The 13,134-nt window shown below is 36.1% G+C and overlaps 1 protein-coding gene across 11 annotated transcripts in view; it reads left to right on the forward strand.

Moving 5' to 3' along the window:
* Positions 1-13,134, forward strand: part of ZNF438 (zinc finger protein 438) — a 114,938-nt gene that overhangs the window by 58,240 nt on the left and 43,564 nt on the right. Inside the window, exon 1 of one of the 11 annotated variants that reach the window (XM_032259730.1) lies at positions 1,450-3,847. The exons of the other annotated variants lie outside the window; for them this stretch is intronic. The gene's annotated coding sequence lies outside the window, so the exon portion shown is untranslated. Of the gene's footprint in view, positions 1-1,449; positions 3,848-13,134 lie in introns of those variants that run through there. 11 annotated transcript variants of the gene reach the window in all.

Here is a 13,134-nt window from a genome sequence, read left to right on the forward strand (position 1 = left end):
TGATGTAAAAATTCTCAACTACTGGAAAATTAAATCTAGTGCATATGAAAAGCATTAAAACCAAGACCAAATGGGATATATGTCAGGAATGCAAGATTGGTTTGACATACGAAAATCAGTGTTGACATCACATTAATGGAATAGAGAACAGAAGTCACATGAATATCTTAATAGACACAGAAAAAGCATTTGACAAAATCTAAGTCCCTTTTATCAGACAAATACTCAACAAACTAGAAATAGAAGAGAACTTCCTCACCTTGATAAAGAGAATCTACAAAAACTACACAGCTAACATCATACTTAATGATGGAAAACTGAAAGCTTGCCCTCTAAGATCAGGAACAAAACAAGAATGTGTTATCTTACTGTCTCTATTTAATATTATACTGGAGGTTCTAAGCAGGATAGTTAGGTAAGAAAAGGAAAAGCATCCAGATTGGAAAGGCAGAAGTAAAATGTTCTCTATTTGTAGATGACATCATATATGTAAAAAAAAATCTTAAGGAATTCACTAAAAAACTATTAGAACTAATAAGTGAATTCAGCAAGGTCAAAAAATATAAGATCAGTATAAAGATCAATTGTATTTATATACATTACTAATGGACATTATGGAAATTAAGAAATAAAGCTGAAAAATTAAGAAAACAATTACATTTGCAGTAGCATCAAATAGAATACTCAGAAATAAGGATTTACATAATAAGCAAAAGAAGTGCAAGACTTGCACTCCAAAAACTAAAAAATATTGTGAAAAGTTAAAGACCTAATAAGTGGAAAGACATCTGTGTTTTTGAATTAGAAAACTCACATTGTTAGAATGGTAATACACCCCAAATTCTTTTAGTTTCAGTGCAGTCTCTATGATAATTTCAGCTGCCCCTTTTGTGGAAATTGACAAGCTGACCCTAAAATTCATATGGAAATGCAAGGAATCCATAATAGCCAAAGTAGTATTGAAAAAGAAAAGCAAAATTAGAAAACTCCCCATTCTCAATTTCAAGACTTATTACAAAGCTATAATAATTAGCAGTGTGGTACTGGCATAAGGATAGACATACAGATCAATGGAATAGAATTAAGGGTCTAAACGTAAACTGTTTCATCCATAGGTACACTGATATTCAAAAAGCGTACCAAGACAATTCCATAATCTTTTCAGCCAGCAGTCTTGGGACAGCCAGATATCCTTACAAAGTATGTAAAAATTAACTTTTTCAAAAGGGTTCAAAGACCTAAATGTAAAAGGTAAAAACAATATAAAACTCTTAGAGGAAAACATAGACTGAAATCTTGTGTTAGGCAGTGGTTTTCTTAGATTGATACCCGAAGTATAAGAAACAAAAGAAAACTATGTAAGTTAGACTACACTAAAATTAAAAACTTTTGTATTTCAAAGGTTACCATCAAGAAAGTGAAAAGACTGCCCACAGAATGGGAGAAAATATTTGCAAATCATGTATCTGATAAGGAACTTGTATGCAGCATATATAAAGAACCCTTACAACTCAACAATAAAAACCCAATTAAAACTGGTCAAAGAAATTGAATAGACATTTTTCCAAAGAAGATCTGCAAATTGCCAATGAGCACATGAAAAGATACTCAGCATTGTTAGTCATTAGGGAATAGCCACAATGGGATACCACTTCATGCGTTTTGGGATGGCTATAATTTAAAAATGGACAAAAACAAGTATTAGGATATGTTGACATTGGAAACCCCATACATTACTGGTGGGAATGTAAATGGAAAACTTCTCTGAAAAACAATCTGGAAAATCCTCAAAAGGTTAAACATAGAGTTATTCTAAGACCCAGCCTGTATTTATATTGAAAACCTATTCTATTCCTATATGTAACAATGTAAAGGGGTAAATATTACAGTTTGGGAAGTATATCACAAATAGCTCCTCCTGTGTGGTCTGTTACTGTACCAAATGCTTAGTACCATATGAACACAAAGGGATGTGAACCCTACCCTCTAGAGCTTCTTGTCTGTTGGGAGCATGAGGCATTACAATGGTGGTAAGTACCACCAGGGAGAGATACGGGGGCCACTAAGACTATTAACAGGGGTATTTGAACCTAGGTCAGCGACAGTTATCTTAAGGAGATGATTTTGCCTTGAGATCCGAAGGATGAATCCAAGTTATCAAGGCAAAAATGGCATTAGAAAAGAGGGATTACAGGAAGGGGGTGGGGGTGGGCAGCATGTGTAAAGACTGTCCAGAGAGTCACAGGGTGTTCAGGAAATGGCAGGAAGGTCAGCGTGGCTGAGACAAAGAAAATGATGGGGCCGAGAAGGTCCAGACCTGACTGCAAAACCTCGTCAGTGTGTTACCACTTTGGAAGCTTTTCAGTCTGGGGAGACACATTCTAATTTGTGTTTTGAAAATGTCACTGTAGCTGTGTCAGTTAGAAAAGGGGCAGGAGTGGAAGTGGGAGGGACCAGTGAAGAGTACTCATGGTCTAGGCAAGGACTGATAGAGCAACTTGCACCGGACGGTTGGCAGTGGAAACAAGGAAAAGGGGACACATCCAAAGCCTTTTTAGAAGATAAAATGGACACTATTTGGTGAAAGCCGAGATAGGGAAGCAAGGGACAGAGGTGTAAGGCATGGCTCCCAGCCACTGGACTTTGGAAAGTGAATGATTTGGAGGGCTATTTCTAAGCCAGAGATTTTCCTTCATGATACACTTTGTTATGAACAAGTTGAAGTAAAATGAATGGATTATTTTCTATTGGCACGTACCTCTTCTTACCAAGGCAGTCATGTATACTACAGAATTAGGGGATTTGCTGATAGCAAATATTTGGGGAGAGTACAAATTTTGGAAAATCAGACAGTTTTTTTGATTTGCCAGATGAATCTTGCTCTGGAGTCTCTGTTGTCCTAGTCTGTCTCCTGTGTCTTCTTCTAATGTGTTTGGCCTTGCTGATCTTCGCCCAGTGCTGTAGGGATCATCTGTCATGTGAGTGTCTTCATTTTTATGTAAGTAATGAAAATAGACTCTGAATAATTTTCTGGCAGGTAACTAACTTCCAATGAGAAATATCTGGACTGAACTTAGTTTTAGCAATTTCTTATTTCCTTGGCCAGCCAAAGTCTTAAAATGCCAAGTTCTTTGGTGATGCTTTTATTCTCCAGTTATGTGGAAGTGATGGTGTTTTCTTATAACTTCTAAAAGCCACATTAGCAATTTAACACTACACTGAAATAAATTTTAATTTTTTCTAAAAATGTTTTCATATGATCCCTGAAGAGTTAGTTACTAGGCATCTACTTGCATTTTGGATGCCAGCACACAGAACCAACTGACCAGTAAAGGCCTTATGAGGAAAAGAGTGTGCAAATGGGTTGTGATTTCAGTTATAACTGTTACAAGAAAGGCAACTTCCTGATTATTGGTGTTTATTGCTAATATATCAGTAATGGGCAAATATTATAAATCTATAAATGCCAAATACAGCAAAGCTGGAGGCAAATTGTATTAGGAGAATCAGGACAGTCATTTAGAGAAAATCATAGTGACCTGCCTTTTGCATTTTTCTCCTGGGGTATTTTCACTAACATTTGTTCTCATGAAGCAACATACACAGGAAGGAATCATGGACTACTGTTCCTAATTTTTCCATGAGAGCACTGACGTTCACATCTGTTTAAATCAAGTTTCCATTTTTCTTTCTGGAGTATAGACAATCTAAAGATTAGCTCTTGATGAGCATTAACTATCATTGTTTTCTATGTGTACTTACTCTGTTGTGCATTTTAATTTCTGAGAATACTGAGGACAGAACCCAGTACCTGTCTTCAAACCTCAGCTCCACATTTTACTGGCTGGTGAGCTTAAATAAGTTGCTTAACTTCTCTGTGCCTGAATTTTCTTGTATGTAAAATGGGGGTCATAAAACATCCATCCCAAGGCTGTGGTGAGAATTAAATAAATTAGCACATATTGAAAATGCCTAGAACACTGTTTGGGGCCTTAGTAATCTCAAAATAAATGTTAGTTACTGCTACTGTTATACCAATAAAATAGCTCTCTAACTCCCACCTGGAAATTAAGAGGTTAATTCAGTTATGGTTATTGGTAGGGGTGGTTTTCTTTGCTGTTTGGGCCATTTTGGTGGAGTACGTTCAATACATTTGCTATTCCTTATTTCTTTTTAAAAAGATTATTGAAATGTAATGAATTCTGAAACAACCCATTAATAAGATGAATTTTTCAATGATAATGTACCTGAAGAGTATAGTATTATAATCCCATTTTGGAAGTTACCTGTAGTTATTTCTTTAAAGCCTTTGCTTTTGTGACGGAAAGCCTGATATTTATAAGGTAGACAAACTCTGGAGGCTTTTAGCAGCTGTACTTGGAGAGCATGTGCTTGAATTCTGTCATAGCAATCATTTAGGCAAACAACCTTTTATTCTGTCTGTGTGCTGTTTTTAACTGTGATGTGGATCCTTTTTCTTTGGTTAGTTATATAATCTTTATTTAGCATATTCTCTCCCTTGAATATCTGCAAAAGCTTGTAACTCCTTTTTTTTTTTTTAAAGATTTATATCATTCAAAGTTAATTCATCAAATATTTTTGAAAGACTTCCGTCCAAGGTCCTGAAGCTAATAATGTGACAGACTTGCACTCTGCCCTTGTAGAGTTTTCAGAGGTGAGGAAGCTAGATGTTAAGCTAATATAAGTATGGTGAGTGTTGGGAAAGGAGAATTAAATTGTGCAAAGAGAATATAGAATAACAGGACCTTAACTAATCTGAAGAAAGCAGAGATTATTCTTTGGATTTTTTTTTATTTATGCTGATTTTGAGAATTCATCCTTAACTAAAGATCTGTTACTAAGTTGAAGTTATTTTTAGTTTAGAAAAAGTATTGAATGAAAATGTTAAGAAATTATATATGGTGTCCCTCTTATTGATACAGACACAACCTACTAAATTGCCATATTGGATGATTGATGGATGCACTTTACACATTTGATTTTGTATGTATTGAGTTAATGGTACCATGAAATTGGAATGCGGAAAATACAAAAAGTGAAAAAAGCACTACTTGAAAATCAAGATATCTGTTCTTCATAAACAGAAATATGTTTTTAAAGTGGATTCTAACTAGACGTTCCCCCCTTTTAGAACGGTTATTTTTTAGCATAAAAATAGATGGTTATGTAGTTACATACATATTATATAGTTGAATATATACAATATAGTTATATATGTGTACATAAATGCACACACATACATGTATATATCCAATTAAAGGTGGAAGTGCCACCAAGTTAAGCCCCAAAAGTAACCGCTGTTGGTAATTTGATGTCTCTCTGTGAGAACACAACTTTTTTTTTCCTTTAAAGGCAAATGAGATCAGAGTATACTTACTGTCCACAGCTTAATTCACTTAAGATGATGTTATGGACATCTTCCCCTGGCAGTGTTGACTGAGAACCACCTGTCTCCCTAGATCTACTTTATTCTTGTTCTTATTGTTGATACTGCTGTTTTAAGTTATATTCTTAAATTCAAAAGTTTTACAAAAAAAGTATACAGTAGAAAGTCATTTTTCTTTCCAATTCTTCCTTTTCTAGATGCTACCACCCTTAGCAATTTTTTACCTCTTGAAATCATCCTGTTATTTTTATATGCCTTTACTTACGCTAAAATTAACCCCTCAAACTAACCACTCATGGGAAACCAAATGTTCAGTGAATTTATAGCAGCATCCAATTGATTTTGTAATATTATATTTAATATCATACTTAATTGCATTTAAGATTGTATACCAGAATGATAACTGATTTCCCATACGTTGTATTTCCGTTTCAAGTTTAATGCTGTGTGATTGTTGTTAGAGGATACAGTCTAGAGGTGAGAAATCTGTCAGCAGTTTAGATCCTTAAAGTAACTGTTTCAGGAGCAACCCCACAAGGCCCTGTATGCTGCAGAGCACTGCCCCTACATGTCCTCATCCATGTCTGCTTGTCTCACTGTCAGTGTTGAGAGTACATACCCGGGTCATGAAGAGCCCAGGAGGAAATGACCTTGCTGCTTTAATCTCAAAGCTAATTTAGGGCTTTACTGCTCATCTCCGTGTTGCTGTATTTTCATCTGATGATTGTAATCTGGAACCACTGGGCTAACTTGCCATTCTCAGCTAGACTGTTAATGCAAGAGCCTGGGGAGTAGAGGTGGCTGGGTGGTGATAGATTTAAGGCGGGTAGGGAATCTACTCTGCCGGGACGAATCTGGAGCTGAGAAGATGGTATTCATTGAAAGACTTGTTCTATAACACTGGATCTTTCATCAGAAGCTAATACTAAGGTAGCCTTATGAACAAGATTACCTGGAAACCCCCTGCCTTTCTGATAAACTCACCAGAGAACGTGGGGGGATAGTGTTGGAGGAAATATAGAAAGAAATTAACCAGATCCAATCTTCAGAGTGGCTGTCTTGATATCTTATGGTCTGAAGAGCCCTAGGCTAGTACTTCCTTTTTATAGGCAGTATTTACTTTTGTGTAAGATATGTTTTTCAAAAACTATCCAGATATACAGTGTGTAAAAGTAAAATAAACAAAAAGACATATGTTAAGAAGATATTCCTGTCCCAGAGAACTGGTAAAACATTATACAATTGAAAAAGAATATGTCATTCTTTCTGACATAGATGCATGTCTAGTATAAATATTGTATACTTTGTAAATATTCTTTAGTTTTATCATTTTTCTTTGCAATTCAGCACATGCCTGGCTTAAGTCAAGTATGCATCCTGTAAAGTTAAAGACTTGCCACATAAAATATCCTGATTGCCATTTTTGCCTAAATGTTTATTGTTTACAAGACCTGTTCTTCATATCACTACTATGATCACATTTACTTTTATTATGGTAAAAAACACATAACATAAAATTTACCTTCTTAACCCTTTTTAAGTATGCAGTTCAGTAGTGTTAATTACATTCACATTGTTGTGCAGCCAAACTCTAGAATTTTTCATCTTGTAAAACTGGAACCGTGTACCCTTCAAACAGCTCTCTATTTCTCACTGGTTTCTTCTCTTCCTGCCCATCCCTCCCCCCCCACCACATCCCTCTAGCCCCTAGAAGCCACCATTCTGCTGTCTTTGAATTTCATTACTTTACATACCTGATATATGCAGAATCATACAATCTTTGCCCTTTTCTGACTGGCTGTTTGATTTAACACAGTCTCCTCAAGGTTCACGCATATTGAGCATGTGTCAGAACTTCCTTTCTTTTTAAAGTTGAGTAATATTCTGTTGTATGTATATATCACATTTTGTTTATCCATTTATCTGTCACTGGGCAGTTGAGTTGCTTCACCTCTTGGCTACCATGAAAAATGCTGCTATGAGCAAGGATGTGCATATGTCTCTTTGAGATCTTGCTTTCAGTTCTTTTTGATATTCACACTGATGCGGAATTCCTAGACCATATGATAATTCTATTTTTAAATTTTTGAGGTACTGCTGTACAGTATTCCATAGTTTCTGTACCATTTTACATTTCCATTGGTAAACGAGTTTCAGTTTCTCCATATCCTCACCAACATTTGTTATTTTCTGAGTTTTTTTTTAATAGTAGCCATCCTAATGAGTGTGAGGTGATATCTCATTGTGATTTTGATTTGCATTTTTCTAATTAGTGGTGTTGTACATCTTTTAATATGCTTGTTGGCCACTTGTACCTCATCTTTAGAGAAATGTCTATATAAATCCTTCGCTTATGTTTAAGTTGGGTTATTTGGTTTTTGTTGAGTCCTAAGAGTTCTTTGTATATTCTGAATGTTAATCACTTGTCAGATAATTATTTGCAAATATTTTCTTCCATTCTATAAGTTGCCCTTTCACTCTGTTGATTGTATTCATTGATACAAGGAAGTTTTAAACTTTGATGTAGTCCAGTTTATCTATTTTTACCTTTGCTGTCCATGTTTGTGGTATCATCTCCGTCACATTTACTTTTAATCATTTCATCTCCAAACACCCAAATTAATTTTTCTAAAATAAGAACAAAATGTAATGAAATATTTAAATAATTATACAATAACTTTTGCAAAGACAAAGATGGCTACCTCCCAAAAGTGAACTCTTGGCTGGTGAGGCGGCACCAGCATGCCCTAACTTGAAGTGTTGTTCCATCAGCGACTGTGAAAATGTACACATTTGAAGTGCGAAATGCAGTTTGAGGTGTGGATCTAGAGATAGACTGTGGGAACATGGTCAAATATAGGAAAACAAAGGAAGAAGAAAGCACTCCTAGTTGTATCCTTTAATTGGAAGCCTTGAATATCCACAATTAAACCATTTAACAGATCCTTGCAGGAAAAAGATGGTCCTTTAGGGCCTTCTACATTCTTATTCTCACCTTTCCTATGTGGTAATTCCTCATAGTCAGCTAATACCTCTAAACAGGGACAAATTAGACATTTTTGTTCTAAGGTTCACTTTCAAATTTAGAGAAATAAAGATGTTCTTCAAATATTTAACTTTTATCTCAACCTAAATTTTAATAAACTATTGTAGTTGACCAGCAGCATGGCCGCTTATACCAATTAGTAGTTATTGACTATCAAGAGTATCATCAGTGTACAAAAACATACTATAAGTATCTTTTCCAACTGCAAGAGTATATGAACTAGTGTTTGAGTGGTTTTCTGTATCTTCTGAGATATTTAAAGAAACTGGAATTTAAGTGACTTTTCTTCAAATGCTACATCTTCTTGTATAATAATGTTGTCATTGTTCCTTTTTTCTTCCTTTTTCATTCTTTTGTGATTGCTACTTACTCTTCTTTCTCTTGCTCATTAGTCCTACACAGATGTCGATAGTTCTTCTCCTTGCCTAATTTTGCTTCCCTACCCGCCCAGACTCATTCACTATCCTCAGCAGCCATCGCTGTCCTCCAGCATTTGCAAGGATTAAAATGAGCCCACCAGAGTCTGTGTGACTGTGATTCTGGTTTTAAGGCACTAGAGAACACATACATGAAATACTTCCTAGGTGCTGGGTCTGCGGCTTCCTCTCCTACATGGTGCTCAGGCCAGGTGTTGGTAAGGTGGTAGGAACCTGAACTGGAATGAAATTATTAAGCTTAGTTTTTGCCTCTGGACTGTCTTGTCCTCCAAACACCTAAAGCAGTTTGATTCTTAAAAACGTACTCAGACAAGATTAGGCATGTTCATCCCGGAGATGCAAGGCTAGTTCAACATACACAAGTCTTCGACAAAATTGCATCAATAGATGCAAAAAAGGCCTTCGACAAAATTCAGCAGTGCTTTATGCTAAAAACTCTCAAAAAACTAGGTATCAATGGAATATATCTCAAAATAATAAAAGCTGTTTATGACAGACCTATAGCCAATATCATACTGAATGGGCAAAAACTGGAAGCATTCCCTTTGAAATCTGGCACTAGACAAGGATGCCCTCTCTCACCACTCCTATTCAATATAGTATTGGAAGTTCTAGGCAGAGCAGTTAGGCAAGAAAAAGAAATACAGGGTATTCATTTAGGAAAGGAGGAAGTCAAATTGTCTCTATTTGCAGACGACATGATTGTATATTTAGAAAACCCCATTGTCTCAGCCCAAAGCCTCCTGAAACTGATAAACAACTTCAGCAAAGTCTCAGGATATAAAATCAATGTGCAAAAAACACAAACATTCCCATACCCCAATAACAGACTAAAAGAGGGCCAAATCAAGAGCAAACTCCCATTCAAAATTGCTACAAAGAGAATAAAATACCTAGGAGTACAACTAAGAAAGGATGTGAAGGACTTCTTCAAGGAGAACTACAAACCACTGCTCAAGGAAATAACAGGGGACACAAACAGATGGAAAAACATTCCATCCTCATGGTTAGGAAGAATCAAAATTGTGAAAATGGTCATACTGCCTAAAGTAATTTATAGATTCATCGCTATCCCCATCAAGCTACTTATGGCCCTCTTCACAGAACTGGAAAAAAATGACCTTAAACTTCATATGGAACCAAAAGAGAGCCCACATAGCCAAGACAATCCTAAGCAAAAAGAACACAGCTGGAGGTATCATGCTACCTGACTCAAACTATACTACAAGACTATAGTAATCAAAACAGCATGATACTGGTACCAAAACAGAGATATAGACCAATGGAACAGAACAGAGGCCTCAGAGGCAATGCCACACATCTACAGCCATCTGATCTTTGACAAACCTGACAAAAACAAGCAATGAGGAAAGGATTCCCTGTTTAATAAATGGTGTTGGGAAAACTGGCTAGCCATGTGCAGAAAGCAGAAACTAGACCCCTTCCCGATACCTTACACTAAAATTAACTCCAGATGGATTAAAGACTGAAACATATAAGACCTAACACCATAAAAACCCTAGAAGAAAACCTAGGCAAAACCATTCAGGACATAGGTATAGGCAAGGACTTCGCGACTAAAACACCAAAAGCATTGGCAACAAAAGCCAAAATAGACAAATGGGATCTAATTAAACTCCAGAGGTTCTGGACAGCAAAAGAAACAATCATTAGAGTGAACCAGCAACCAATAGAATGGGAAAAAATTTTTGCTATCTATCCATCTGACAAAGGGCTAATATCCAGAATCTACAAAGAATGAACAGATTTACAAGAAAACAAACAAACCCATTAAAAAGTGGGCAAAGAACATAAACAGGCACTTTTCAAAAGAACACATATATGAGGCCAACAAACATGAAAAAACGCTCATCATCACTGATCATTAGAGAAATGCAAATCAAAGCCACATTGAGATACCATCTCACGCCAGTTAGAATAGTGATCATTAAAAAGTCTGGAGACAAGAGATGCTGGAGAGGATGTGGAGAAATAGGAACACTTTTGCACTGTTGATGGAGTGTACATTAGTTCAACCATTGTGGAAGACAGTGTGGCAATTCCTCAAGGACCTAGAAATAGAAATTCCATTTGACCCAACAATCCCATTACTGGGTATATACCCAAAGGATTATAAATCATTCTATTATAAAGACACATGCACACATATGTTCACTGCAGCACTGTTTACAATAGCAAAGACCTGGAACCAACCCAAATGCCCATTGATGATAGAGTGGATAAGGAAAATGTGGCACATATACACCATGGAATACTATGCAGCCATAAAAAACAATGAGTTCGTGTCCTTTGTAGGGACATGGATGAATCTGGAAACCATAATTCTCAGCAAACTGACACAAGAACAGAAAATCAAACACCACATGTTCTCACTCATAGGCAGGTGTTGAACAATGAGAACACATGGACACAGGGAGGGGAGCATCACACTCTGGGGTCTGTTGTGGGGGGAATAGGGGAGGGACAGCGGTGGATAGGGAGGTTGGAGAGGGATAAATGGGGAAAAATGCCAGATATAGGTGACAGGGGGATGGAGGCAGCAAACCACATTGCCATGCATATGCCTATGCAACAATCCTGCATGATCTGCACATGTACCCCAGAACTAAAGTACAATAAAAAATATATTTTAAAAAAAACTTATTCAGAAAAAGAAGCTACTGAGATATTTTCCCTCTATATTTTCTTTTGGGTTTAAATAAATAGTAATGGTTATTCTACCCATGTGAAGTTTTTACTTGTTAAATAAACCTGTGTAACAAATAGAGTATTTTCTGCAAAGGGTCCAGAGATGTTTTTTAATACATGGAATGTTCCACTTAAGCTCTAGGTTAATGAAAATTCAGGTTTTTGAGTGGTTACTTTGTTCTAGTCCTCTGATGTACCATTTTACTGTGTACAACAGTACAGTATTATTTGAGTAGTTTTATTCATTAACAAAATGTACCAAAATAAATTTAGCTAGGGTCACAATGTTTAATTTAATAGTATTACAATAATAACTACCGTAATTAGTTTCAGATTTGCCTTCCTTCCCAGAGGATCAGACTTTTTTAGGTTTGAATGCCTTCTGAAGGTATGATAATGACAGCAAAATTAATGTCATGACCTTTATAGCCTGTTTATGGTTTTTCCATGTTGTACCCTAAAGGACTTAGGGAGCAGTGTACATCTAAAATAAACCACTTAGTATGGACAAGTTAAAAATTGGGTTAATTGAGTTCACATATCCTCAGCTGGTAGCACCTCAGTCAAGACACCATTTCATCTTGGATAAAGGAGCATGATTTTTACACTATAAAATCATCTTAAAACTATATAACGTTTTAAAAAGAAAACCATTTTTAAAAGGCTGCTATTTCAAATATGTAACAGTTTTTTCTCTTACTATGTTATCTGGTTTGACTTTTTCAATTAGGAAATCAATTTGTTTTCATTTTCATAGCAAGAAAACATTGATAGAAACGAAGGGGTCTTGCTGCATGAGCACTACTACTTCCTTTTGGTGATGCTGGGCAGCAGCTCTGTCTCTTACAACAGACTCCTTTTCCTGTTTCAGTTTGTTGGTGGGACTTCCCATAAACAGTCACCCTTCTAAGTCCTGGAGAGGGGAAACTTGGTTTTCATGGTTTATATATTTCAACAAAATGCAATGTTTGCATATTTAGCTAAAGTTGAGAAAATGATGTAGGCATGTTAGAATCCTTAAAGCTTTGCGGTATTTGACTGAAAAATTCCTATGGTAGTTTTTGCAAGTAGTGGTTTTGAGGCACTTTCATGCGTTGTTGGATGAATAAGTGCAACTTCTTTGAAGGACAGTTTGGCAAAATATAGAAAAGTGTTAAATCACCCGAGAAATTTCTTACTGTGACTTCCTGCAGATATATTCCACATGTTAGCAAAGATGTACATACAAGGATGCACACTGTATGTAGCTCTGTAAGAGTAGAAGGCTAAGCACAGTCTTAACTGTCAACCAGTGGGTTAAGAAGTAATGGCTCTACATAATAAAATACTATGAAATCTTTGAAAAGAATGAAGATGCTTGATAAGTGCTGAGATAGCAAATTCTCAAAAATATATTAAGTGAAAAAAGAGCAGCATGTATAATCTGCTTCAGTATGGACATGTGGACAGGGGACAGAGCTTATTTCTACATGTCAGCTTCTGCCCACACAAAACCATTTCTGAAAGGATACTCAGAAAGCTTCAAAGAGCTGTTG

Source organism: Sapajus apella, unplaced genomic scaffold (genome assembly GCF_009761245.1).
Source record: "Sapajus apella isolate SASKATOON/1434 unplaced genomic scaffold, GSC_monkey_1.0 scaffold111, whole genome shotgun sequence".
Classification (NCBI taxonomy): Eukaryota; Metazoa; Chordata; class Mammalia; order Primates; family Cebidae; genus Sapajus; species Sapajus apella.